Genomic DNA, 27,353 nt, shown 5'->3' on the forward strand with positions numbered 1-27,353 from the left:
CTGAATGAGTGTCCCTCGCTTCCTGCCTTGTACACACTGTTTCTGGTATAAGCTCCAGATCCAGTGCCAAACCTGACCAGGATTAATAGCTTACTAAAGATGAATACAGAAATGTTATCAAGTTAGCTAGTAATCAGCTTGCTTACGTACTTTGGTCATACAATGTAGCAAGGTTTTTTAATCTGGTTTAAAAGCAAATGCTACATCTTAGATTACAATAATTTAATAGATGGTACATCAGTCCCAGGTTTTGATGGTCTCATAGCTGGAATGGAGAGAGAGAGAGAGAGAGAGAGAGAGAGAGAGAGAGAGAGAGAGAGAGAGAGAGAGGTAAAAGTGGGGGAGGGGAATAGGAAGAGAAGAAAAGCGAAGAAAGAGGACCTCCAGTCTTAATGGGTCACTAAGCTGCAAGCCTTTCTCTGACAATCACAAGGTCAATGACTAAGTCTCTAGCAAGGTGGTTGTGTGTGTGTGTATGTATGTGTGCGTATGCAAAAGATGGAGTTAGTACTGTAAGCGCTTATAATAAAGCATTCCACACTCATTTTATTTAATAAATGCAGACATCACCTTTATGTACACAAGTAAATTTTATTTTCTTATGTATACATCTGACCTGCAGTCTTTAACCCATTATTTAAATAATTTTTTTATAATTGTAAAACACTGTCTCTGTCATTAACATGCGCTTACCTCAGATAAGACGCATTACTCTTCATTAAGAATAGAACATGCCTCCTGTTTACTCCGAACTCACTGTTAATGACAGTCTAAACGCAGCTTGTTGGGTTAGGAAATTCTGAAATACACAGCTAAATGTGTTCACCCGATCGTCCGGTGATCACAATCACAATGATGACAAATTTGGGTGTGATCTCATCAATCATGGTGACATCAGCCAATCGCCAGTGGCTGTAAAAGCAAGCATGCGGAAGAGGGTTGAAAGAAGTTCTCTCATCAAACCTGTGATGATGTGGTTGGCTAGCTGTGCCTTAGATGAAGCATGTGTTAACCTTCACTCTGTCATGAAATAAAGACGAACTGGGTGGTGGGTGGAAATAGTGAAAATTTGGAAGAAAAACAGAACAAAATGACAAAAGAAAATATTAAAGGTGTGAAAAGCTGTTTTAGAGCTGTTCTTATTTATCCAGTATAAATAAGTAGGTTTATAACTGATTTGATGTAGGAAAGAAATATACATAAATCTCTCACCAAGAAAAAACTTCCCAGGGACAAACTGATGTCCCAAATCCTGAGTATTGACTATTCATTTGTTGCCGCCTGGTTGAGTTGACTCATCTAATCAAGCTACATTAGCAAAGCTTCTCCAAGGACAGTGAGTAGAAGTCAGTAAGAGAGGGTTGTGCATGCATATGTGATCTAATTGGACTTGTTTACTCGCCTCGGCTCAGTGAGGGTTCTCGTCTGCATGGAGTGGGCGATTCCACTGCAAATGGACTGAATCAAGTGCAGGTCACTGATTGCAATTTCTGCTCTTATGTTCTTCTGTTTATTCCCCTTTTCAGCCTGTCCTGTCTGATGAGACCATTCTCGTGAACTCCATCAAGAGCCCGTGTTCTTACGGAAGTTATTTTCATCAGCCTTGACTATTAGTCTTTGGCTTGCACAACCCTCGAATGTTAAATTAGCAATTCCAAAGAAGGTAAAGTCATGATTAAGGCCTAATCAAATCCTGGCTAATCAATCCTGCTGTCAAGGCAACCCATAAACTACTAAATGCTGAAATTAAAGACATGTTGACGCTGATCAGGACAAAGACATCATGGGTTACTTGTCTATTTTCATTTCTTTATTCTGGTCAGGGATTAATGCCAGATCATATAATAATAATAATAATAATAATAATAATGATAATGATAATGATGATGATGATGATGATGATGATAAAATATTAGTAATAATAAGAATGTATTGATTTAAACAGATTTTTAAAGTAAATTTATAGTTCCATTTTCTTGTTCACTGTATGTGTTTTTTCTCTCTCTTGAAGTCTGGAAGAATGACAGAGAACCCTTCTAAAACTAAACTCCGCTGTCCTGAAGATGTTGGAAAGACACAGCTGTAATTATCCAGTTATTGCAATGTGCTAATACTGGAAACTCCTTCTAAAAATTTTTAATCTCCTTATGGTATCCACCACACAGCTTTTTCGAGAGAGGCAATAAAATATGAATAATATAAACATGTGATTTGATACAACATATTGATCAGCACTTTCTAACCAATCAGTATTGAGAATTCAGCGGTGCAATATGTCTTGAACACTGATTTACCCAGTGACCTCTCTGCCTCCACTAGCTTTAGCTATATGTGCCAGTGTGGAACCTGTGCTCTGAGCCTGATCCATAATTCCTGATGAGCGTAATACCATCTCCACTTAATAATTCTGTTCTATTCCTCAGCCTTTAGCTCAGCCAATGGGACCAGTGGCCATAGACGGCCTTAATGATGTGCTACAGAGTTCAGGTTGGGGGCAATGGGGGGGTGGCAGAGGAAAAGAGGGGAAAGAATAATAAAAAAGAGAACAGGAGTAGAAAGGACATTGCAAATAAACGAGGAATAAAATATGAAGGTGATACAGCGAGATACAGCAAAACGTTAGCCATCATCATTTCCGACTGTGTTATTACTCATTTTTTTGACCTCGTCTATAGACAGCAGAAAACCAAATCAAGTCACAGAGAGCGGCTGCCTAGCTGGAAAGCTTACTGGCTAATAAATGCGTGGACACAAAAATAATAGACAGTGAGTGATAAGGCTGAGCTTTGCCTTTGCTCTTGCTCTGTTTCCCGAACTCTTTCTTTCTTTCTTTATTTCTTTATTTCTTTATTTCTTTATTTTTATGCCCTGAACTCACAGATGATGCTATGCTTTGCCCAAATGAAAGGTACAAACGAGGAAATAACCTTTCCCTTCCCTGCTGTTTAGTTGGTGAACGGGGGCAATTAAAAAGCTGATAGTTAGTGTAGACATTTTTTTTTTTATCCACACCGTCCTTTTTGTTGTTATTGAAATGTCAGCCTGTGGGACGAATAATAAATAACAGTGGGTAATTACTCTCTTAAACGAGCTGACAAACTGGATGGGTCACTATTTCTTTCTCTCACTCTTATTCCCTGATTCACTTTCACTCCATACCTAATTAGATCATGTAATTAGCTTTTCGGTTGGATCAGGACGATCGGGAGGGCCTCGTAAAAGTGTGTGTGTGTGTGTGTGTGTGTGTGTGTGTGTGTGTGTGTGTGGTTCGGAAGCAAGACAACTTTGCATGGCCCCCTAAATGGGATTCATTAAAGCGCTTGCTGATGGTGTTGGTATAAATGGGCTGGTATTAAAAATTTCCATATATTTTAATTAAAAGATAATAAATAATATGCTTCGATCATATTATCTTATTTGCTCTAAAGCTGATTTATTTGACTAACGAAACAAGGTGCAACTACAATTAGCAATGATCATAAAAAAATACACCGAATGCTGTCTAGCTGTGAGAAGCGAAGCTGAGGCTGATTTCTTTTCAGCCCATAGTGTAGAATCATGCAGCCTTTTATTAAACATTGACGTTTTCCGGTGCATTCACAGCAATGAGGATTTCTCTAGCTGATTTAAGCCTGCTTAAAAAACTTGTAATAAGTCATCAGTAGTGAAACGAAAGCCTATTTAAACACATTACGAAGTGGAATTAACATTAATAAGGTGGAATTCTTTCTTGTTATATTGTTTTCACATTTAACTGTGAAATACCTTTGGAATGTTAGAAGTAAACACTCTAAGGACACGTTGTTCAATTAAAGTGCAAATTAAAACAGCAGAACTGTGCATTTTGTGTCGAATGATGAGACGCTCTACTGTATATAGCAGTGAGTGGAGTTCGCTATTCAAAAAAAGAATATGGCACGATTGCAACCTTGAGGAACGGTGACAAACGGTGTTACTTATCTAATGCTGCCGTTTTCTTTTTTAAAAAGTGTATTCCTGTGTGTGCTTGCATTTGGATATATATTTACAAATATTTGCAACTACAAGTATATTCTCAAAACAAATCCTGAATGAATTGTGCACAGACAAGACAGCAAGAATAAGCACTAAAATATAGAATCAGGGACAACAAAATGCACAAAGAAGCCTTTAGAGAGAGAGAGAGAAAAATCTGTATGCCTCAGGTGAATTCTGGCGAAGACACCATGTTCGAGTTTGAGGTGTAAAACTGAGTGAGACAGAGATTAAGTATGGTTCTGGAGGAATGTGATTTAAACCTGTTTAAGATATTTTTTCTGTGTTTAATTTATCATTGCAATCCATATGAGCCAAACGAGCCACATTCATCCACATATCTCTCTTTTTCCCTGCATCCTTCCACTGGCCAGCCAGCAACTAGATGTCCCTTCCTAATCAGCAGGCTCACCGGTTGCCATAGTAATATGCTGCCTGGTCGACATGGCAACCGCTCAGAGGTCCACTATTGAAATTGGAAGTTGGAGGGGTAGCAGAGGGGGTGATGATGGTGTTAGGGAGGGGATGGGGCAACAGCAAAGCAGATAGAAACTACAGTCCAAGAGAGGAATATGAGATACTAAAGGATGGGGTGGGGGTGGTGTAAAAAAAAAAAAAAAAAAAGGAGAAGAAAAGGCAGAACACAGAGGAAGAGGAGAATATCCCTGCATCTAAGCATCACTTCCCAATATTTCTGACATGACAATGTCCCAACAACGCCATTACACTAATGTCACTAATGTATGACATCATATGCATAAACTAAATATTGCATTATAAAAGTGCAATAAATTATAATTGCCAATGCATGTCAGTATATGACACCTCTCATGCATACATGTATGCATACAAAGAACAAAAACAAAGAATAATGTGTAAAATATTTTATGGAGTTTGGAGCCATTAAGATTGTGGGTAACCATATCTGATCTTGTAAAAGGCAAAAATGGTCTGGAGTCTGGAGTCAATCTCCCTGATTTTGACAGCAAATGAAATCATGGAGCATAATCATCATCTAGTGCTTGTAGTTCTCAGGGTGGGATAGCATCTTTGATTGCATTATTACTTAACTAATAACATGATGAGATCATGAACATCTAATGCCATATATATTTAGATACACATACACCATACACACATACACCATAACTTTAGATTAAAACTACTGTAAGGTGAAGTGAATAGCATTGGTTCAATTACATTACAATGGCACCTGTTATGGTGTTAGATATATCAAGAAGCAAGTGAATTGTCAGATGTGTTGGATGCAGGAAAAAAATGGACAACTGTAACAATCTGAGCGACTTTATCAAACTGTGATGGCTAGATGACTAAGTCTCTAAAATAGCAAGTATTTTGAAGTGTTCCTGGTATGCCAGGATGAGTACCTACCAAAAGTGCTTCAAGGAACTGGTGAACCATTGAACCGGTGTCAGGGTCATAGACATCCACGGCTCACTGATGCGAGTAAGCAGCGAAGACTAACCCATCTGGTCTGATCCTACAAAAGAGCGACCTTAGCACAAATTTCTGGCCGGTCAGATAGGCTAGTCACATGAGTGAACAATAATCAATGATTTTCACTTCACCTGTCAGCAATTCTTTTGTTATGTACATTACAACAGCCAGATGTTAAGACGTAACTTCCTGGTTACAGAATTGCATTTTTTTTTTGTCTTTATAGTAAACAGTTATAGTAGAAAATCATTTATAATGGCTCTCTGATGTCAACCAGATGCAAATATAAAAACAAAAATCTGGAAAAAACTATTGACAGTTTTTAAAATAAATTGTATTGTAATGTCTGTCAAGTTGCTGTACTAGAAAAGAAGCAAATCACTGTGGCATGTGTTATAATAAAAAAAATGATGGTAACAGTGATATAATTGTAGATTCAGTGTATAATGTATATCTAAGCTCATATTTGTTTAGTAAAAGGTTTTGTCTAGCAAAAGAGTTGGATTGAAACCAGTGCGATCTTTAGGGGCCAGTAACCTTTAATTGTCCTAGAAGTAGTCCCCTGTTTGAGCTATAATGGTTCCAATGGAATGGCTTGAAACTCAAAAACATCTCTTTTTATAACAAGTAGCTGGTTTGGAATAATAGTGTTTATGCAAACATGTCCAAGATATTTCACTTGGATCGTCTGGGCACCGAGGTCTGTAATTTCACACTACACTAAGATGCAAACTGGCAGATCTGGCTAGTGCACTCTTCCTGAACTGTATCTCAATTCACTGCTGTGTATCTTCTTTTTCGAGCTCTCTGTCTTTTAAAATTAGTCTACAACCATCAATCTAATGCAAGTTTCTGAGGGCTGTTTTCTCTCTGCATTCCACACACAGTCCAATTGTTCCTTTTTACGTTTATAGTTCGCTTTTTTTTCAAAATAGCACAACAATGCATAGCCTCAGAATGAGGAGATATATTTAACAGTTTTGGCCAATGTGGATTACAGTTCCAGGCTAATTCAGATGCCATCAAGTCTAGTGGATCTAAGTTTCATGAAAGATCTTCCTTGCTTCTCCTAGTCTTCCTGATGCACCAAGCTCACCATTCACTGCCAATTACAGTGAGCTTAAACAGGGTAAGAAAGTGCGTCATCCATATAATTTAATTAGAGCCTGCATGCACACACACACATGCACACACACACACACGCACACACACACACACACACACACACACACACACACACACACACACACACACCAGCATGCCTACATGCACTCAGAAGTGTGAGAGAGCAGAAAAGGTTAAATTGTGTGGCAACACATACACTCAGGACACAACAGAAGCTGAATTTAAGTGTTTGCATGTTCCTTTATTCAACTGTTAATCTTTTTAGAGAAATCACTCTTAGGAATGACATTTGAATTGATTTAGTTCAATAATTCATTCAAATCTTTTGTTGCATGATTCATTTAGATGTGCAGCTTGTGTATTGCACAAAATCTTTAATACTAATTTTTTTCTATTTTCAATTGTTTGTTAATATTGATGTTGATATGTTGAACGAGGCATGAGTGAATCTAGTGCTTATATTACTATATGTTATAATTTATAGAATCTGACAAATCAAATAAATAATTGAACAAGAGTAAATGAAGCATTGTCACTACAGAAAACTTCCAGAATTGAAAGAGAAATAAATCTTGATCATGACTAAAATTATTAAGTACACATATATATGTACACACAAAAATAAATTTTGGTATGGAAATGTTTCACATAGTTTAATGCTTTGTGAAACCCATGAGCAGCAAAGCAAAAAATTGAATGAATTGTTTGTGAATTGAACATGTTTATTTTGAATCTTAGTTCAGATGCCAGACCAGGGACAGCAGCCAAATATCAGAATGATACACAAACACAGCAATGGATTCAGTTGCACAGTGTGTGTGTGTGTGTGTGTGTGTGTGTGTGTGTGTGTGTGTGTGTGCATGTGTGTGTGTGTGTGTGTGTGTGTGTGTGTGTGCATGTGTGTGTGAAACTGATAAAGATGACAGAAAAAAGGATCATGGTTGAAGATTTAAAATGAAAACCATAGTACTAGAGTTAAAGTGCGATCAAAATATAAACATCTCAAAACTGAACCAGAACTGTCACAGATTTTGAACGCACAGATTCTGGACCAACCATGCATCCAAACAGACCTCAGAGCAGGCGCAGGAGGAGTGGTATCTTTTGTTCGACAGGGAGGCCCCATAATGGATATTGATCAGCCTATTATGGTGTATTAGCCTCCAATTGGGTTTACCTAAGTTTAAAGTCAAGTTCATTGGCTTGCAAGTGACAGCATTTTAAGTGAGCCATTGAACCCCATACCAAGGTGATGAGATGGTGTAGAATTAATAAGCCATGGAGATCCATGGAGAGTTTTACTGACACGTCCATGTTGGAGAAAATGCAAGATATTGCACTGATGCGAAGTGAAACTTTTGATTAGATTCAGTCAAAGATCTTTAACATGTTCCAACAAGTTTTATTGGAAAAATGCTAAATTTTCTAGACATTAAAAGTCTTCTAAACATTGGGCAATTAATGGATCAACCAAAGAGAGAGAGAGAGAAAAAAAAACTGTTCGTATACACACATTTCATGAAGAATGAATTTAACTGGCAAATCTGTTAGACCTGTTCAGACTGTAAAATTCTGTAATAATTATACTGTAATACTGCATGGAGGAGCCTGCATTTTTTTTTACAAATACACTATAAAATTACGTGTAACTATAAATGACTAAAAAGCAGAGATGGCAAAAATACACACATCCTTCACTCAAGTAAAAGTGCAAATACTCATGTTTTAAAATACTCTGGTAAATGATAAAGTACTGACTACACTTTTTCATTTAAGTTAAAGTAAAAAAGTTTGGGCTCTGACATGTACTTAAGTAAAAAGTAGCCATTATCACTACCTGTTTTAGTGTCGTGCTTGTAACTAAACCGAACGTCATATTGATATATTAATACCAAAAGAATTTTGCATTTGATTATCTAATGAATGTGTCCCATCTGAACATCCACCATATAGAACACAAGCAGAGAAAAGATGATGATGATCAGGTAAACAGAAAAGTCTCTGTTCTCAGTCATGTTTATATCGCTGACTCCCTCTGTCTCATCCACCTTAGACCCTGTTCGTTGTTAGCTTAATAAACTAGCCTATGTCTGTGGTGTGTGAGAGCCAGGAAATAATACACCAGTGGTAGATTGAAAAAGACGCAATGACAAGAAATATGTTGATGCGCTAAAAACGGCACGCAATAAGAAGAAAAAAACAGTGATCGTGTCACAAAATAGATTAGAACTAAAGTAATGAGTCTGGGTTAAAAATGTAAGAAGAAGAAAGTACAGATATTTGTGTAAAATGTGTAAAGAGTGAAGGTAAAAAGTTGTCCAAAGATTATTTGTGAAGGAAAGTAATGATACCAGAATAATCTACTAAAAAAACAATAACAAAGTATTTGTACTTCATTATTTCCCATCTCTGCTAAATAGTACATACATGTTGCTTTTTAATAAAGAAAAGATGATGGCAGATTGCTGTAAAATAACAGAAGCATGAACAAAGATGCTAAAGTCACTGATTATTTGCTGACATCATCAAACTCTGTAAGGTTAAAATAGTGACATTATGTCAGTATTTAAACTAAATTTGTGAGTTTTTACAAGATCACCCTTTAATGGTAGGAGGTTTACTTGTGAGAAACTGAACACTGACAGCGTCAGCATTTTTTTGTTACACCAGCACAATGCGCTGTCCCCTGTCAGCTAAAGACATAACACTGAAATCAGGTTAATCTATTACAGTCAAAATAAAATTATAAAAAACAAGCAGGAAAGATTGAAGTGAACATCTACAACCTCCAGTCACGTGCTTTGCCTCTATATGAGTCCTGACATTTTCAAAGCAAACTTCGCAAAAGTGTACTCTTCCCCGTCTCCTCCTCGTTGCTCTGAAGCTCTGAATGCGGCGGCGAGGCTTTGGAGCGAGATCGTGTTTGTACAGATTCAATTAGAATGTGCAAACAATGGCAGGCCTTGATGGACCGTCGTGATACAAAGGCTTGGCGAGGCCTATGACAGCATCCTATTCATTAACCCTCTCAAGAATTTAATAAGTCTTCCATCCAGCTAGGCTATACTAAGATTGGGTGGGCTGAGATACATATCAGAAAAAACAGCAAAGGTTTGAGAGAAGGCGACGTCAAATGTACCTCCTGTCGCTAGGTCACATGACCATCTCTTCCATGCCATAGAGCAGCTAGCGTGCAGCAAGCCGTAATCCAACACAGAAAAAAAGGAGAAGACAATGACAGGGACTCCCTAATTAAAGCCCAACTGAGTTTTTTTCTTCCCTCTCCAATACATCCCCCACCCACCCCCCGCCCACTCGTCCTATTCCTTTCCCAATTAAAGAAGGGCCAATTTATCAGAGCTCCAAGTCCATGCACACAACCTCACCCCTGAGTTACCCTTCTCCCTCCCCTCCCTACTCCACACACTCTCTCACACCCAGGTATCGGTCTTCATTTAGAGCATAGCGCTCAGCATTAAATGGAAATCAATGGTGTAAGTTTAGCAAATAGTTAATTACTGCTGGGTCTCCGATTGATCTGAGCCCCGAGTGCTGGCAGCTGCGTTCATTCATTTGTCTCATCCACCATTAAAAATAAGAATGAAATGAGAGAGCATGAGATAAGGAGACATGGTGAAGATGGCTAGGGTGATGTAGAGACGGGTGTTAGAAATCTACAAAATGTTTTCCTTGGATTATTATTATTAAGAAAAGGTTGTGTTTACAGATTTTGGCCTTCCAAGAGCTATTAGCATTTATTTTAATATTATTAGACTCTATTTTCATGTTGTCAAAATTACTTACATTTTTAGTAAATTGTTTTTCTTTGGAATTAATAAAGAGACAAACCAGCAGAGGTTCATGCTGTGTTTTAAACAAAACTGTTCATGCATACAAATAAAGCAAGAAGCCATTAAGATATTTTACTCTAAAATAGATTTCAGGGAATTCTTTTTTTGTTTCTTTTTATAGGAAATTGGTTAAAGGGGGCTAAAACTTTTGTCTTAATTAAGATGAAGTCTTAGTAAGCAGAACAATATTTTACATTTGATTCCACTATGCCCTATATCCTAACCCCCTTGCATTCTAAAAGAGTGACCCATGTGTTTTAATCGCAGCTCTCTGGCTGCACCTTTTATTTCCCAGCTTTTAGTCTGAGCTCAAAGGCTAACTATACCCCCACACCCCCAAAAAAAGAAGAAAAGAAGAAAAAAATAAATAAAAGCGCCCTCACAATCATAAAAAAGTCCTTGACTCATGACTGATTGCTGAGTGCAGAGAGAGCAGCATAGGCAATCAACAGCGACGTGATGAGGACTGAGGGCAAAAAAGCAACAGAACAACACACAAGTTGGAAAACAAAATGGCTGTGTGTGCCGGTTGGGGGGTGGGGAGGTGTTAGAGAGGACTTTTCTGCAATTACAGTCCTATACCCCTTTCCAGCGACCCCTCCTTCCTCGTTTCGGTTGGGTCTGCACTTGAGGGCTGGCGTGATTTCTGACAGAGAAGGTTATTAGATTTTATTGAAGGAAATAGGTGCTGGCTGGTTTTGAATGGCACGGCAAAGTGGGAGGGTGTTTAGGCAGAAAGTGGGGGCTGGACTGGACCCTCTTTTCCCCTGAGACCCATCAACGCTATTGGATTTGCACTGGACATCACACGCTGTCCTCAGACAAGGATTCTCATTCTGACCTCCAGCATCAGCACACCTCTCTCTGGCCTTGAACTCCACAGTTCGACCCCCAGACCTTTTGCCTCCATCTATTTCCTGTCTTCACGTCACCCACCACAGTCCACAGTCTCTCTCTCTTACACACACACACACACACACACACACACACACACACACACACACACACACAAACCAGGCAACCTTTCATTTGTTTTCTTATTTTCAGTAAGGCCTCTTATTACGACACTAATTGCAATACTAATCCATATAGTGAGAAAAGAAAACTCTTCCCTCTCAGATTATACATAGAAACTTTTTAGTCTGTGTGGAGTTCCCCCTGTACTGTCCGGGGTTGCTCCAGGTTCTCTGGTTTTCTCCCACCACCTGCGTGTGTGAATGTTGCACTATGACAGATTACATTGCACTGTATATTCCCTCCCCATGTTTCTTGGATTGACTCTGGTTCTAGTACCAGATTTGGTATTTCAGAATCCGTCTCAATTTTATTGCTCTTTTTGTAATGCAGAAACGTGCATGAAGAATGATCTCGCCCTCCATACAGCAGCTGTCTGCTTGCTCTGGGTGTTGTAATGGCTGTCCACTTATTTCCCAGCACGAGTCTGTGTGTGCGTGTGTGTGTTACCCAGTGTGTGTTGAAATAGGATGTATTTGCCTTAGTGCAGCAGTGTGGTGTGTAGTGTGTACTTTGGAGTGACGTTAGTTCAGTGTGTGTAAGTGATGACTTGTCAATGCTTCTTATAAACTGAAGGCTCTATGTTTGTCTTCAGACCTCCATGCGACGGCCATTTTTATTCCCTCTCCTGCGTGGATAACATACAGAACCCTGCCAAGACAGTGGGCAGCCTACTAATTACTGCACAGACAATGTATGTGTGTGTCAGTATTGAAGAAGAGCAGCCGATGGGAGTGTGTGTGTGTGTGTGTGTGTGTGTGTGTGTGTGTGTGTGTGTGTGTGTGTGTGTGATGGCTGTGTACTTTCTCCGCATAAAAATACAGTCGAAATCTTCTTATATGAGCAAAATGGAGCAAGCAACAATAATGCGCTATCAGTGAGCTGAAGTAATAGAAAACATTAGACAATTTTCTCAGTACCCTGGGATACAATTTGATCAATTTAGTCATCTCGGAGCAGAGTTATCCAGTAAGCAATTATATTTCAAGGGTTGGTTTGTTCTCTCTTCATCTGTCTCTCTCTCTTTTGCTCTCTTTTTCTCTCTGTCTGTGTCTTTGTTTCCCTCTCGTCTGTTTTTTTACTTTCCTTAATTGCTTTCATGGTAAACTCTCCTAGCCAATCACCACCCTCACAATCAACACGCAGGAAAAGAAAGGAAAAGCAAATTCATTCATTCATTCATTCATTCATTCATTCATTCATTTTCTTCGTTTCTTTCTTTCTTTCTTTCTTTCTTTCTTTCTTTCTTTCTTTCTGTTGCTTTTGTCTCTCTCTTCCTGTCTTTCTTTCTTTATCTATATATCTGCATCTTTCTATGTCTTACTTATTCTCTCACTCTGTGCTTCTCTCTTTTCTTTTCCCTTTCTCTTTCTGTTCAAATGTCTTCCTTTATCTGCCTCTGTATCTCCATCATCTCTGGTCTTACACTCTCTATTTCTGTCTCTCTTCTCTTGTTGTCTCGTTTTGGCCTCTCTTAATTTGTCACCATATTTTCTTTCTTTCTTTCTTTCTTTCTTTCTTTCTTTCTTTCTTTCTTTCTTTCTTTCTTTCTTTCTTTCTTTATCCCTTTCTGTTTCTTTATTTCTCTTTCTCTGTCTCTCAATTTCCTTTCTCGCTCTTGCAAGTTCTCTCTCTCTCTCTCTCTCTCTCTCTCTCTCTCTCTCTCTCTCTCTCTCTTTTCCTCTGCTGAGCCTGGCTGGATGTCTGCAGTGGCAGTATTATGTTCGGCCCCAGGCCCCTCTGCTGCCCCCTTTGGCCCCTTTTTGCCCCCTCTGGCCCCAAGGCCCTTTGAAGCTCTGGCCCATGTTCAGGTCTCTTGACAACTGCGAGGAAATTCGCAGAAACAACTGGAAGAGGCCTCTGTTTATTCAGCTCTCTTTAATGAGGAGAGAGAGATTATCGCAAGCCTGGATCGCTCCCAAAGAGAGAGAGAACCAGAGAGGGAGCCAGGGAGTAAAGAAAGAGAAAACGCCTGCTCCAGATGTTGCTCTACCTCTGACCACTCTGACAGAGAAAAGAGAGAAAAGAGAGATGTTCTGACATTTTCTCCCCCAGCCACAGGCATGAAGCCCTGCCTCCTCAGTGTCAGTCAGCCCAGCATGCAGCGAGCAGCGTCCGTCTCTGCTCCACTCGGCTCTTTAGCAATTTGTGCTGTCTTAAGGGGAAAAGGGAGGCAGTTTCCTGGCTCGGTAATACAATCTCTAATGTGTTATTCTTGCAATGTTTTACACAAACTTTTATTATAAGTCTTGCTAAAGCGCAGCCGCAACAGCAACAGAGCAAACTGGCATAAAAGAATCAAGGTGCCAAAACAGGCAGGGCTGAAAACTGACAGACATGGCGTCAAAACCTTGGATATGTATGTGTGTATGTGAATATGGCTTGAAGTGTATGGAAGTTTTATACTTGATTGCTACAATGCATTTTAAGTAATAAACTGAACATTTCTTAAGCAGTCATGTGACATTAAAATACAATTTTAGGAATGTGTAAAAAAAAAAAGGGTCCAAATAGCATAAATAGGTCATCTGGTGAATAGACACAGAGTCTAAATTTTCTCTGTACATTGTGTATTGTGTGTTTGTTGTGTTTTGGGTATTGCAATCATTAAAAAAAAAAATATGAGTTGGATAATGAGTTGGATAAAATATTTCATCTTTCTTTCAACTTTCTTGCTGAAATGCTGCCTTTTCTGGTTATTATAACAGTCATGGAAGGAGTCTCCAGTGTTAGTGCTTCACAAATCTTTTGTGATTTCTCCACAACAGGTGAGTTTATCCTTTACAATTTTTCTGTGACATGATTCTTTTTTTTGCTTAACTTTAAGGTGAAGAAAAAAAAAGCCTGTGAATGTGTTTTTAAAGCTTTATATTGCTTTATATTTTCTGTTGATAAACATTTAGAAAACCTGCCCATGAGCAATATTACACATTTATTATTACAAATTATATAATCATACAATTCCTCACAACAAACCTGATCAATCCAGAGCGACGTCTGTCATCTGCTGTCTGCTCATTGAGAACCGATCATATAGCCGCTATAGGTCAAAAGTCAGAGGTCAGACAGTGTGGCCCGGCGACATGCGGCTTACACTCTGACCACAGGCTGAGCAGTCAAATGATTCTCTTTAATGCGAGGCGCAAACAAGGACAGGTTTCGCAATCTGCGCCAGTATGCTGCCGCCCTCAGCCACGTCTGACCTTTGACCTCTGACCTCCAGCTAGTTCAAGGCTAGGCCAGGATCGGCCATATGGCTGCGGGACAAAGCCAAGCGTCAGTGACTACTAATGAAGAGAGAGCGCACAAGCCGAGCACAAAAACACAGGCGTGTCGGAAAAGAAAAAAGGGGGAGAAATGAATACGATGTTTGTATTAGTCTGGGGAGAGTGTGTTGTGTGTATGTGCATGTGTGAGTGTGTGTGTGTGTGTGTGTGTGTGTGTGTGTGTGTGTGTGTGTGTGTGTGTGTAAATTTTCCAGAAACATGCTGCCAACACGCTTCCCCTCCACCCCTCCATCTGCCTCCATCTTTTGACAAAGCGCAAGCCAGCCGGTTTACAAGTATACCACTTCAGAGCTATAAAAGTCCACTCGAGCGGGTTAATGATTTAAATAAAAAAAAGCTCAGAGCGACACTTCATCAGTGCTGATTAGCAAGAAAACCGCAAAATGTACATGCCTAATTATCTCCGATTACCTCCACATCTGTTCTGTACGTTAAATCGTTTGGAAATATTTTAGACAAAAAAAGCCTTGGATTTTAGCAATAATTACTAAACAGCGATAAAAAAGTATTAAACAACAGCAGTATTTTAAGGTTCGTTGGTCTATAACGCAAGCGTGAATTCTAATATTAGCAAAAAAAGATGTTAAGCGCTCCTCCTTTAATTCTACACAATGCTACACGTTGCAAAATAAAGGTCTCTGTAAACTTTATTCCACTTGTATACTAAAAATAAAATCTATTATCAAAAAATTTACTGATACTGGAGACAAACCTGTAAAAAAAAATTTATCTCCCACTTAGATTTTGCATTTCAATTAATAAGGGAGCAGGTGTCGTAACAGTGAGCCTTTACTAATAGCCGTTATTAAAGAAATTAAAAAACATTTTAAATTTGATAGGAATGTTTTACAAACCAACCAAAATCCAAAACTCTGCATCGCAGTGGCATAAGCAAGCAAGCAGCAGCACCCATTGACATTTTTTTGTATATCACATTTATAAACATAAAATATATTTACAATTTACAAAGGAAAAACCAAGCTGTGGCGAAATATCCATGTTAGCCTACTGCTACATACATTAGCTAGCTGTTTAAGCTCGGTATCATGTTTTGTGAAAAGAACAACACAACACATTATTTCTTTGTTCTCCGATTATCTTAGCCCCATGTGTTTCAATATACTATTTGTAATGAATTCTGTAATGCTACATGCAATGATTCCAGTCTTGATTATTCTAGCTAGCTCTAATCTATGTAACCAAATATTCTCATGGTATATAAACATTTAAAATCCAAATATAAAACCACAAACAAACAAGAATGTTTTTGGATCCATCCCAGAAAAAACTGTTTTACATATTACAATTACTTTACACACACTTACCAGCTCAGAAGAACTGCATGTGAATCCTCCACTGGTTTAAAGCACTGGGAAAAAAAAAAAACAGATTCAGTATGAACTATTTTACAACATACTTTACTTTTTATTTTGTTTGCTGAAGGATTTATTGTGGTTCGTTTCTAGCTTCTCTAGCAATGTGCTGCAATCACTATGAATTAGCAATCATTAGAACCATAAAACATACTAAGCACTTGGACACTATTGTTCACATGTAGAAATTCACTCAGGATCAACAATAAACCCTCCCCTGTCCAAACTACAATTAATTTCATGTTTATGACGATAATTAGACCACTTATAGCACTAACTGTTCAAATAGCACAATTTTTTTAATTGCACTATTTTACATTCTAAAACTTCAGTCAGATTTTTTATTCATTTTTGACCTTATTGAGTTTTAAAAAAATAAGGCAATATTGAAGATTGTGCAGTAATGTGACCAGCTCAATTTTACAATTAGTTCATTATTATTTGGATTTTTTAACAAATAGAAGATGGAACTAAAAAATGTACTACTACTACTACTGCTACTAACCGCAACAAAAAAAAGGTCAAAAATAATAATGATAATAATCGTCATCATCATAATCATCTTCATCATCACTGAACACCAATTTGAGAATGAGGTTTATTAGTATTTAACTATAGAGCTGTTAAAACATGCTCATAAGTATTGCATATCATTTTAGAAAGCATGATGTTGGGATTGAACTATTTACCTTTTTTATTTTGTTATATTGCTATTCGATTGAGTGCAAATTCATGATAAATCAAAAAAATCTTGGCCTTTTGTTGGACAGGTTTTCTTGAGGTTTTTTTTTACGTTTTTATATCGCTAATTTTAAATGATTTAAATCACAGATTAAATGTAATTTTACTTTAAAAAACACCACCTAATACTTCAACAAATTCTTTCTAGAAACCCATTCTTTACCAACACTGGTGATTTCAAAATCCCGAAACTAAAGCACTAATTTATCAAATTTATTGAATAAAATATGTAACACTGTTTTATGAAGCACTAGAGACACCTTTTACACCTGTCAGGTAAAAATCTTTTTTCAATTAAACAAAATAGAACAGCAGTAAACTCAACTAGTCCAACCTATGCAATTTTGGCTATTTTAATCAATTTTTTTTATATAAATTCTCTATGAACGATTATTTCTGTGTTTGTGAGTGAGAATAAACATTCAGGCAACTTACTGCTAGGGGTGTAACAGTACATGTATTTTTTTTGGTAATTTTATGTTTTGCATTTCTTCCCCCAACTGTACCAAAATTTAACCAAACCATGACTTAAAAACCGAGGTACATACCGAACAGTGAATTTTGTGTACTATTACACCCCCACTTACTGCATGATTAAAAAAACAAAAATACTTGGCAGTACATTCTCAGAAAGCAAGTTTAATGTATGATTACTACACACACACACACACACACACACACACACACACACACACACACACATACGCAGAGGGACTAGATTTATAGTGCCCTCTGGATGCAACCCTGAGGCCCCCTGCTCCGAGCCCGTCGTGTCTCTGCATCCGAGTGAGATATAGAGGTGTATTGATCTCAGTGCCACTTCATTTGGCGATAACTATTACACTATTTTCTCTCCAGGCTGCAGCTCACCACTGATTTATGCCACCGGATATTTGCATTAACGCTTTCACAGCACACAGGCAGTACATGCAGAGTACGAAGCTCTCTTTAGTAGAACGCGTGCTCAAAAAGGGGGCATTGTGGACTCATTTACAAATTTTTATCATCATTAGGATTGCATTTGCATATCGTGCTGGAAGTACATCTGTGATTGGACATTATAAATGATTGTGATATGTTGTAGGTTGTTTGGAACGATGGTTATCAGTGATTGTTGATTAGATACGATAGTGATCAGTGATTTTCGCTTAGAAACGATAGTGAACAGTGATTGACTGTTAGGAGTGATGGTGATTAGACATTGCTAGGAATGATCGTGATCAGTGATTGGTCATTAAGAACAATGGTGATCGGGGATTGGACTTTGGGAATAATGGTGAGCACTGAATAGACTTTTTAAATGATGGTGATCAGTGACTGGATTTTGGGAATGATGGTGATCACTGAATAGACTTTTGAAATGACGGTGATTAATGATTGCTGTGAGAAACTAAAGATAATCAATGATTAGCCATTAGAAACAATTATGATTTAGAACTGGCTGTAGGAAACAGCGATTAGCGATAAGTGATTGGTCATTGTGAATGATGGTTATCAGTGATTGGCCACTGGAAAAAATTTGGATTAGTGATTGGTTATTTAAATGATGAGAGTCACTGATTTATTTTGTTCAATAAACAGAGTATGAATGATTAGTTGCTGAAAAAAATTGTGATCATTAATAAATCAATGGATAAATTGGGAGCAGTGTTTGGTGATGGGGAATGATGATGATCTGTGATTTGTCACAAAGAAAAAACAAGGTAGAGTGCCATATTGAAATAAAAAGTTCGTCACTAGCATCTTTAGCAACACCATGTGCATGTAAAGCGCTGATATTTTCGAACATAATTACACCTTGTTTGCAAAAAAAGTTCATATTAGATAAATTATTAGCTAATTTGAGTGTGAACTCTGCTTAACATCACATCTGAGCCAGATACATTCTTTTAGATATAATGCACAACAACAGTTAACAAAAGATAAGCAAATCTGTCTAACTAGCTAGGACTGTCACCTAAACCTTAAGTTTAGACTTGCTATAGTTACATTTACAGTAAATCAAAATGACTTTAAATGAGCAGTAAAAAGTTCATTAACTTAGTCAGTACATAGCATTGAAAATGTGCTCATCGCTGAGCATAACCTTGACAGTATCAGACATTATAATTATAATAATGCTTATAATTATAAATATAAAAGAACAACCTGTCTGGCATGTTACGTAGCTGTTTAGATTTTTCATGTACTATACACTGTAACAGCTACATTTCAGCTACATAACAGCAATTCACAGCTTAACTAGTTACATTCCTAAAATAGAGAAGCATATATCTAAAACGCACACTGTAGAACCACTTGAAATGTGCAATTACCTCGGAAACGTATGAGAAAAATGTGTTCAGAAGCATGTGTGGTATTTGTGTACAATTATTTTCTCTGATTCTGTACAGCCAAGGTATGGAAGAAATGCAAGATAATGAGGCAAAAGCACACTCTGACATTCAGACATCCTGTTTATGTTCCTCTGTAGTTCAGGAACAATAAACAGCTCATGTGCGAACTGAATGTATATGACTGATTCTTGCGCTATGGCTAATTATACTTTATAAGCAGCACTCCATTTGGTAAAAACGTTCATGTCGTTATTTCCTTTGCTAAACTTTAGCATGCAAAACACTGCATTAATACGTGTAATCTTGTAAATTCATTATGCTAAGTCAGGTTAATCATATTCTTACATTGAAGACATGCAAGCTAGCTTGCCTGGTTAGGAGATTATCTGAGACTTCCAAAGTAAAAGCTTTCTGTGAATCGTGAAATCATCATTAATAGTTTTCTAGTGAAATATATTCATATTTTGGGGAAATATTTACTGTATGGTTCAATCCACCATTTGTGAACAAACAAAATTGCGGAAATGACTGCGATATTTAAAAGACTTTACAGTATTTGTTTACATGTCATGAACTAGAAAGGTAGCTGATGTAGCTAGTGGGATGTGGCTGAGTTTGAAAAAATGTCAGAGCCAGAATCCCATAAAAAAAAAAGCTCTATTTAAACCACATACAGATGACATCCAAATCCAGATGCAGATATTCGAAGCACTAAACAGATTCCAGATCAGACAGTATCATTATGTTAATTTTGAGTTCTCTGCTGTGGTGTGAAACCCTGAACTGGTTCTTGGTGCCATGCTTGTGCCAGCAGACCACCTAGTGACCATGGTGAGTATGTTCAGGCAGTGAGGCGTATAAGGCGGAGGAGAGGGAGGGCTCAGTGCCACGTGCCCAGCCTGAAATTCCTCTACTAGAGTCTCTGCACTAAACAAAAGCGCATAATCAAGCAGCTCTAATTAACTGCTCAGCTGTTTTGTATCCAAAGGGTGTTGCTTTTGGTGGTGGCATGCAAATCAGCTCTTCGTCCTCCACCCCTTTCTCACTTTCTCTCCTCCTCTCTCTTTATGTGAGTTTATTCCCCCTCCCTCTTCTTCTGGCACAATCAGCCCTTTTAATCTGAATACACGAATAAGCACGCAGTCAGGGATGGCTGCCAAGTTACAGGGTTGCCAAGCATGGCTATACAGGACAAGACACTTGTTGCCACGACGCCAGCCTGTTACGCCAGCCTGGGCGGCACGTGCTCGCTCAGACTGGCAGACAGATGCCGCCACTTTAACGACGCCAAGGGGGGGCAGTTGTTTGTTAGGCACGTGTCGCGCCAATCCAGTCACAATCCATCCTGGCAGCCTACATTCACTTCATTCATGAATAGACTCCATTCATATGCATGTGTAGGCTAATTTTATGCTAATGCGACAATGAGGACCAGAGGCGGAGGACAAGTGGTGAGGTGGAAGGGAGGGGGGTGCTTGTTTATGTCGAATGCCTGTCTGTGCGTGTGTGGAGGGGCTGCTACAGAGTTAATTGCCCTCCACATAGACGTGCACACACACACACACACACACACACACACACACACACACACACGCACACAGGCTAATCTGTTAGTTCCTATAAATGTGCTGTAGAAAGAAAAGAGCTCTGACTTTGTTCTCGTCTTTAACTTTCTCAAACTCCTCCTTTATTACAACTAAAATTGCAGCAATACCTCTTTGTTGAATTTTCCTGACATCTTTATAGTTAACGAGATTAAGCAATTATGAAAGTTTTACGGCAAAGCGATCAATCTCTACTTTTATAGACCGCGAATCCAATTCGTGGATGATTAAAACTCAGCAGATTGATGCAAAATGCTTTTAGTGCATCGATTCAACTTCAATTAAATGACTCGTCCAGGAAAAAAAAAGAGAAAGAAAAATGTTGACTCGGATTAAAAGATGAAACGCTTTTTTGTTGTTTTTATATTAGCATTTCAAAACGACCAAAAAATAAAAAAATAAAAAATCAACACTAAAATCAGCACCAAACTCGAGGTAAGATTTACAGGGTGTGAAGAGCAGTGGTGAGGTGTTGAAATGTCGAGCTACGTGTGTGTGTTAGCATAGGTCCTGCCCTGAGCCCACGTCTCCCCTCAAGCCTAAAGTGTCACACCGCTCCCATCAACATTAATGTTTTTCCTTCACCTGCCAGCTTTTCAACTCTACACACTCAGCCATGATTTAAAGGCAGCAACAAACCTGTCCCATTTTCACGTGCACGTTATTGATAGACCGTCACTTTAAACTCTGGCTAACTGCTAATGGTTATTTTATAGTGCATACGTCAAGTTTGATTTGAAGTTTTTTTTTTTCTGCCTTTTTTTTTTTTACCTATTTCAATATTTGATTAACACTCCAGAGATTTGTTAATAAAAGCTCTAAGACAGCTTAGAATTAAAATACAGCTACTGTATTGTACTTTTTTTATTATATTAGCACCACCTAAGTTTATATTCTTGCTAAATCGTGATGCAGTCTTATGGTGTGTTTCGTTAAAGTCTAGCGTGTGACAATAAAATGTGTCAAACACATTATATTAAAGGCCGCTGAGGAAAAAGAAGGCAGAGTTTTAAAAAAACTTCAATAATATATATTTTGTAGCGTCTCCAAAACCAAACGTCATGATTTGTATTGCATAATTGAATGTTCCAACACCTTTTTTACATTTATGTATTTAATAATAAATGTAGTGTGAAAATATGACTAGTGGCTTTTAACATTTTGCAGCTTCCCTCTGTTTTTAGCTATAAAAAAAAAGAAAAGTATTGGCACCCCTTCAGCTTTGTTTGGCTTACTTGGTCAGCACATAGGGCATTATGCAACATACTTGGTGTACTATACACCCAATAGAACACTATTCACAACAACAACAAAAAGACTTAATATATTTGTCTATATATTTGCCTTTTATTTTGCTAATTAAAACGATTGGCAACTTCAACACTGTTTCGTAATTTGCCTCCTTGAAAAACTCTCTTTCTCAACTGCAAAAGATCATATAGCTACCCATTCACTTCATATGCTCAAAGGACATTAAATGGTGCACTCAGTGTACTAGGTTTGAGTTGAAATTTATCCACAGGATATGACGGACACCTTGCATTTTTATTGGATTTTATTGTCCCATGAGAGTCTATGCTTAAACAAATTGTAGTAAACAGTAATGAAGAGTATTAGAAAACTTATTCGTTCCCCTCTGGTGTTGTTTAGGTGCTTGTATACAGACTGTATAATATACTGTACAGTATGTGGTGTACTATACATGAATTTATATACAGTGGGAAGATCATTTGAGGCTTTTTGTTGTATTCTGGTTGAATCTTGCTGCCATTAAAACAAAGTCCTGTTTCTCATGATTAACTTCAAATGAACCAAATGACTTCCTATTCACTGTGTGCTCACTACATAGGGTATTACATAAGTATCTGTCTGACAGGTTTTTTTTTTTTTATTGAATCACATAAAATCAGAGAAAGTTTGCATGATTTTTAATAGGTCCTCACCTTCTCTTTTGCTCTCTTTTTTTCCTACGAATAAAAGTATTGGTACCCATTGGATTTGTTTGATTTTCCTAATAATAGCGTAAAATAAAACGGCATTAGAGTTTTACTAATCACTCCTGTCACTTTAGATCTCAGGCACATGATATGTGAGGAGATAAAACACAGAGACCTGAACAGAGTATGGATAGTTGTTGATGTGTATTAGTATTGTGTTTACAACACAATGTGTTTGAAGATCGAAAGTCTGTCGTGAATGTAAGACAGATGAAGAAACAGAACTGTATTGACTCTCGCTCTCTTTCTCTTTCATTTTCGCTCTCTCTTCATGAGAACATGAGTGTCCATTTTTTTTCCCTCCTCCTCAACCCGTGCCTCCCACTTATCATGGATTAGGATAGCGTGAACAAAGCACGGGTTGGCACGTATGTGTATGCGTGTGTATTAGGTGCAGTGAGTGGAGCAGGGTGCCAGACTCCCACTTGTGCGTTGTTCTCAGAGAACCCCAATTTGCAGGGCGTTAATGAGAGCACCTGCTCGGCAAAGGGCAGCCCATGGGAGCAGTGCGCATTGTGTATCAGTGCCTGGCCCCGTGCCGTGACTTTTTTGTTTCACCACTTGAATCATCAGAGTCATTTGAAATCAATTTAACAACTGTGCCTGAGACTGATTTGAGTATGGAAATGTGTTGTGGTGAAAGAAGGGAGAGGGGACTGAAACTAGTGATAACAAGCGTTCTGTACAACGCTAACCAGAGCAGAATCCTTCCTTTTCGCATGGTATGCAGAAACAAAACCATGGAAATGAACAGATGAAATAAATGTATAGAAATCTCCTAGTATAGCACTGAGAGGAGCTCATAATCAGGAAAAGAAAAAAGCGGAAGACCGGACAGACACAAAAGAACAAAAGAAAACAACAACAAAAACAGTAAGTGCATTTCCAGGAGATGCTACTTGTCATACAACAGTGGCAGATAGCACTCAAAGTAAAGAAAAAAGAATAACTGCATAAAAGCCCCTTAAATATGAAAGAAAGCCTTGTGCAGGATATAGAGTGTGCGATAGCAAAAATAAAGAAAAAAGAAAAAGAGGGTGGGGGTGGTTGAGTGGGGTAGAGAGGGGTAGAGCCACCTTGCCTCGCCTCGAGTCGTCAGCAGAAGCCTTTCATTGTCCGGACACAAGGGATGGTCACAAAGGCAATGGAAAGATTCAATTAAGTATCATATGCACTGTCCTCATCGCCATGGTAACGGTAGAGCAGAAAATATTAATCAAGCCTTCACCTGAGAGAATAGGAAAAGAAGAAGGGAAAAAAAGAGAGAGAAAAGAGAGAAAGAAAGAATGATAGAAAGAAAAAAAAAGAAGAAAAAAAAGGAAGATGGACATGCACTTCGAGGAGTCTTTGGAATGCAACGAAAGAGGAACCTTCTGTTCTTCAGTATGGCACCCCTTAGCATTCTCTCTCTCTCTCTCTCTCTCTCTCTCTCTCTCTCTCTATAGCTCTTTCTATATTTTTCCTTCTATTTATCTGGCTTTGAGCTGACAGAGAAGCTCAGCCTACTTGACCCTGAAATAAACAAACCTGGCTCTCTGACAGTGACCTGGTTACTATGTACTACTACTTTGAAACTATTGCAGGATTAAGGCTTCATCCAGCATCCTTTATTCATAACACATTACAAATCTATTTATATCGTGCACTACAGTGTCATTTCTATATTGACCACTCATTCATAGAAACTTGTACGACAAATGCGCCCCATAAACTGATAAAAATGTGCAATCTGCGATACAGTGAACTTTCTGGTAATGTTTGTCATGTGTAAAAGAAGTCTCCAGTGTCAGCACTTTGGAACGGTCCGAAGCAGATCTGTAACTTTTCCGTCATCTTCAGGACAGAGGAGTTTGTGTTTTTGCTTTTTTTTTTCTCTGACTAATTAACTATGAAAGTGAGAAATAAGAGGGTTTGAAAAACGAAACAAATGTTAGACTATAAATGGTATAACTATAACACAAGCAAGAACAGGCAGCAACTTGTTTTGCAGATGTTCCATAACTAAGATAAGTATAAATGGATACACATATGATGCCATTTTTGAATGAATAAAATAAGCTTAATTTGAAAGTTAATTTTACATGCCTGAAAAATTTTAAACAGCTTTACCCCCGACTGTTACAAAGCTCTGATGCTGGAGACTCCTTATAGAAAACATCACACGCTTCTCTTCATTATTTGATGTAACTAATGCCATGTCCGGTGTACACTTTCCTGCATATGAGCTGCTACAACAGAATCTATAACAATTTAGGATACGCAGTTTATACAGTATATGGACAAAAGTTTGTGGACACCTGACCATAAGATTTGTGTATGCTTTTTAGGATAGATCGGGTTAAACTTTATTGTAATTGCGCAGATTACAAGTACTGAGCAAATAAAAATACAGTAGATCACATTCTACATTTTTATATAGAATGTGTTATAATAGCCTCCACTCTTCTGGAGAGATTTGTGCTCATTTAGCCACAAGGGTGTTAGTAAAGTCAGGTACTGTTATACTGTAGGTTAAGGGGGTCTGGGGTGCAGTCAGCTTTCCAGTTCATCCTAAAGGTGTTCAATAGGTTTGCGGTTAGAGCTCCATAGCAGGCCACACAAGATCCATGTAAACCATAGCTTTATTGAGCTAGCTTTGTGCACACTAATATCGTCATGTTGGAACAGGTTTAGGTCTCTTATTTCAATTAAAGGGAAAATTAAATATCATATCCAAAGACGCCTTATACAATTGTGTGCCTCCAAATTGTGTTGGATTGCCAAGAATTACATTTGCTTGAACAAGTCAGGTATCATATACTTTTGTCCATATACTGTATAAACTTGTGATTTACTTATTTTAGAATAAAATGAATCAACCAGAATCATCAGAATCCTGAAATCGTACCCACAATGTTCACAAATACAGTAATCCACCGCTTTACTGCGGTTCCAATTTTGCAAACTCTGTAATTTGATAAGCTGATTTTCCTGATCTCTCGCGGATAGCACGATAGACCAAAAAACTTATAGGGAATTGTTTTTATTGAGTCTTGTGTTAAAATAATTACATTTATCAATAAAAATATAATTATTAATTATTAAATGAAGTAAAATGTCAAAAAATACAGTAAAAAAAATACAGTACAGTACCGTATACATAAAATAGAAATTTTGGGGTGGCGTCCGTTTCGTTTATCGCAGGTGGTTTTCGAACATAAACACCACAATGAACGGGGGATTATTGTACAATAAACAGTTAAGTAACCCTCATGGACTCATGTGCCAAGTATTATAGTAGACCCTATATTTCATATGATGTGTTGTAACAACATGATCTATATACAGATTTTTAGAAAGCATTCCCCTTGATAAAAAAAATATCCTTCTCCAGCAACTCAAGCAACACTGCTGGCCAGGCATGACTTCGTTTACGTGCCTCTAATGCGTGGAAGCAGGTGTAGAAATTTGCAGAATGTGTGCTGTGATGCGGTGTGATGTTGCGGTTTGGGTAAATAACGTCACGTTGCATTTGAAATCCCTGATGCTTCTTCCTTTTCTCATCAAACTTACAATGACTTTATTTCATCTCCCTTCGAAAAAACTATGCACTGATGCGATCAGTAAAGAGATCGCATCTTCTTTTCCTCATGCACTGCTGCATTCATTAGCTGCAAACTGTTGGCAAAAACCCCCCCAAAAAATACCAAAAAAAAAAAAATACACAAATGGAATGACTTTGTCCCTCCACATGTCTGTTTGTGCACTATTTTTTTCCCACGAAGAAGCATTCATGTGATTTAGACAGGGGGAAAAAGAGAGATAGAGGAAGAGAGAGAGAGGTAGATAGAGAGGAAAAGAAAGAAAGAGTGAAAGAGAAGATCCTCGCCTTTCGTATTGTTCCAGACTTGAAAAAATTATGACAATCGTTTTCAATCATCCTCAGCTGCGCCGTTGCTTAGGCGCATTTGGCTGCGTGGCGCTGAGGAGGGGGAAAGTTGAGCATTGTTCTGTTTGATGAAACTGTGGAGTGTTTGCTCGCTGTCTGCAGGGACCGTCTTGAAAACAAGCTATCTGAAACCCCCCCCCTGCTGAGCGAAATGTTAAATAAACAAAGGCACGGATAAACAAAATCCCTCCATTTTAATGTCACCAAGAAGAAAGCCCACGTTTTAATGCTACGATTGCGGCACGGCACGATGCCGGGGCACAATTTTTTTTCCTCTATAAACTTTACCTTTATCTCAAAGGCGCCGGGATTATAATTGCTTGAGGTAATTATTGCGGTTATGAAGAAAATACCTTAGGCTAAAGGACAAGGCTAAAAATGAAAAGGTGCAAAATGTTTAGAAACGCTATAGGCTAAGAGGGAAATGTGTTGAGAAATGCCTCGGAGTGATTTGTCTTTCTTTTCGTACTTTGTGAGCGTGTCGCTAATCCCTGCAGCCTATTCAAGGCAAATTCTGTGCTTTTAATATTTTTCTGAGATTTGTGATTTGTGCACTGTAAAATAAAGAGAGGGGGGCGGGGTGATATTCATCTACAGAAGACCGTACATGAGACATTTGTGGAAG

At 38.1% G+C, this 27,353-nt stretch overlaps 1 protein-coding gene and 1 long non-coding RNA gene across 2 annotated transcripts in view; one reads left to right on the plus strand and one right to left on the minus strand.

The window, feature by feature from the left end:
* The window catches only part of zfhx3b (zinc finger homeobox 3b), a 237,870-nt gene that overhangs the window by 198,327 nt on the left and 12,190 nt on the right, over positions 1-27,353 (minus strand). The window contains exon 2 of the mRNA XM_046856876.1: positions 16,075-16,118. The gene's annotated coding sequence lies outside the window, so the exon portion shown is untranslated. The remainder of the gene's footprint in view (positions 1-16,074; positions 16,119-27,353) is intronic.
* The window catches only part of LOC124390830, a 31,176-nt gene continuing 17,393 nt past the window's right edge, over positions 13,571-27,353 (plus strand). The window contains exons 1-2 of the long non-coding RNA XR_006926865.1: positions 13,571-13,651; positions 14,171-14,230. This is a non-coding gene — a long non-coding RNA (uncharacterized LOC124390830). The remainder of the gene's footprint in view (positions 13,652-14,170; positions 14,231-27,353) is intronic.

This window comes from Silurus meridionalis, chromosome 9 (genome assembly GCF_014805685.1).
Source record: "Silurus meridionalis isolate SWU-2019-XX chromosome 9, ASM1480568v1, whole genome shotgun sequence".
Taxonomy (NCBI): Eukaryota; Metazoa; Chordata; class Actinopteri; order Siluriformes; family Siluridae; genus Silurus; species Silurus meridionalis.